Raw genomic sequence first — 3,001 nt, 5'->3', positions numbered from 1 at the left:
TACTAATAGCACTTTTGGGATGGATCCACAACAGAGGAGCACCTTGCCACAGAACCCCTGTAGGTTGATTCTCAGTTACCAAAATGCATAATGAGATCTTTTCAACTAGGGAGCTCTGTGCCAAAAAGACATGCTCCAATTCCTCCTCCACCCTCTTCAATGCTTCTCGTGCCTCATCAGTTAATTGTCGAGGAGAATTCAAATCAGGATTTCCAAGCATAATGTTATATAAAGGCCTTAATTGCACATTGGGGATTCTCAAATATGGTCTTATCCATTGAATATCTCCCATTAATTTTTGAAAATCATTAAGTGTGGAAAGTTTATCAATTCTTAAGGAAATTTTCTGTGAAAAAATTTTTTGAGAAAATATTTTTGTCCCTAAATAAGCTATTACTTTTTCCTTTTGAACCTTCTCAGGAGGAAATCATAATTTTAACAACCCCAGTATAATCAGGATCTATGACACCAAGATGAATAACTAACCCCTTTAATGCTGATGATGAACAGCCAATTAGTAACCCCACTCTTCTCTTGGGGAGTGGACCTTGGAAATCTGTTTTTATTAACTGAATGCCCATCTGAGGGGTTAATACGAGTCTGGTAGCAGAGCAGAGGTCCAATCCCGTGCTCCCCTTATTGGCTCTCCATGCTGGTTGGGATGCCGCAGGGTTGGCCAATTCCCCTTTGGCTCGTTCTCCATTGCCCCATATATTTGTGGGCCTTGCAGGTGAGGGCCCAGCTGCCCGTTTTTTGACCTGGCTCCACCATAGCCTGTAGTAAGTGGCTATTAATATCTTTCACTGATCTATATTCATTGGCCCAATGATTTCCCTTTTTACATCTTGGACACAATCCAGGTTGTTTTGGGTGGTCCTGCATAGCTCCTGTTTCTACTGTTCTTCCTCTATTGGGACATTGCCTTTTAAGGTGTCCCAGTTGTCCACACCGAAAGCATGGACCCTGTTTCCTAACCGCAGTGGCAAGGCCTGTATTAGTTAATAGACCGCCCAGTTCTCTACATACTTTCATCCAAGCCTCAAGTCCTTTATGTTTGTAGGGAGTTATGGCAGCCTTGCATTCCTTGGTACATTGCTCATAAAATAATTGCTTAATCAGTGGCATGGCCACATCCGGGTTTCTGAAGATCCTTCCAGCTGCTTCTACCATTCTAGCCACAAAGTCTGAAAAGAGCTCCATGGGTCCCTGAATAATTTTAGTCAAATTTCCTGCAACTTCTCCCTTGTTAGGCAATGACTTCCATGCTTTTGTAGCAAGCATAACTTGCTCATACACCTGCAGCGGTTATCTGGTTTGCTGCTGTGCAAACCTGCCCTGTCCCAAGAGCATATCCAAATCCCAGGCAGGATTACCAGCTGCTCGATTAGCAGCAGCCTGTTCATTGGCATATTCTATTAAAAAGGCTTTCCAGTCCAGATATTGACCTGATGAGAGGCAGGCTCTCACGGTGCTCATCCAATCAGGAGTCATGCAATATCTGTGAAGAGCCTCTAACTGGGAAACAGTAAATGCCGCAGTTATAAGAGCGGAGTGACTTGGCCAAGTTCTTTATGACTTTAAAATCCAATGGTTCATGAAACCTTTGCCCTTGGGCATCTTGAAACACAGGGAAGCAATGCTGACCCCTAGCTTCCCGCCAAACTTCCAGACAAAAGGAAGTACCATAAGTGGCAGTTTTATAGGGGGGAGGTAAGGATACAGGCGGCCCTGAATCTGTGGGCTCCACCCTAATGGTGGACTTCTCTGTTTTCTGTACTAACTTCTCAAGTTCCTCTTCAGAGTACGAGCCACTCTCATCAGTCTGATCTTTCTCAGACTTTGCTGACCTCTCTTCCTTCAGCTGTTCTATCACTTCCTGTCCCTTCTCTACTGCTTTAGAACACACTTTATCCTCTAGGCAGATCCTAAGCAGTTTCCAGATTGGTCGCACTCCACCTTTTAAGGTTCCTTCTTCCCAGGCAAAATCCAGATCTCTCCCTAATTCGTCCCAGCTGGGCAGCGTCAGGTGACCTGACACCTTGAACCAAGGGGCAGCAATATCTACCTCTGACAGAAATCTTTCTAGGGTTCCTCCCTTCAATTCTATCTTTTTTGATTTTACTAGCTCCGTAAGAGCAACAAACACAGGACAAGATTGCTAGTTCCCATACTATCACTTTTGATTTGCCCTTAACAGGACTTTATCGCTCCACTCCGGAGACCTTATTGCCTCTTTACCGAGGTCCTTCCCTTTTGTCCCCTTGCCTGGGAACTTACCAGTTGACTGCCCTGACTGCAAGGAGTTCTGAGCTGTAGAAGATTTCCCCGTACAGCCCACCACTTGTCGCCACTTCACAGACCAACGGAAATAAGGAGTTGACCACGAACTCTTCTCCAAGTAGTTTATTCAGGAATCTTGTACTACAGAATCATTCATTCATCCCTCCTTCAGCCCCCCGAACTCATGGGTTAAATACTTTCCCTGGTCCTAATAAGCATCTGCTAGAAGGCAAAGCATAATAGGCTGCAGGAAATCATGCCAGCTTTCATCACAAACTGGAGGCACTCAACCTTTCCAAATAAGGACTTGTTTATTGTGATGCTCTCTGCTCTGGCTGGTGGCCAGGTGCCATATTTAGGGTGGCAGCTGCGGCTCTCCACAATAACTGATATTTCATTGTAGCCCGCGCAGTCGTCTCGCCAGCAAGAAGACATGCGGACACTAGGTTCCTTCTGCAGCAACGTTTATTGTCTCCATCCATAGGGAAAAAAGAGGGTCGAGCCCAAAATCCTCACTGCTTATATACACCGCAGTGTGTCGTGTCTGCACACAGCATGGCGTGTCTGCCCATGATTGGCTGTTCGCTCATTACCCTACGTAATGCCCCGGGATGGGCCGTGACATGGCGTCTTTTTTCACTCTACACACATAAGCAAACAGTTCTCTACGCACATGCGCAAACAGTTGTCCACTAGGAGTTAACAGCGGAAGTAGGTGCCA

Source organism: Mastomys coucha, unplaced genomic scaffold (genome assembly GCF_008632895.1).
Source record: "Mastomys coucha isolate ucsf_1 unplaced genomic scaffold, UCSF_Mcou_1 pScaffold14, whole genome shotgun sequence".
Lineage (NCBI taxonomy): Eukaryota > Metazoa > Chordata > Mammalia > Rodentia > Muridae > Mastomys > Mastomys coucha.
This window is presented reverse-complemented; position numbering follows the sequence as displayed.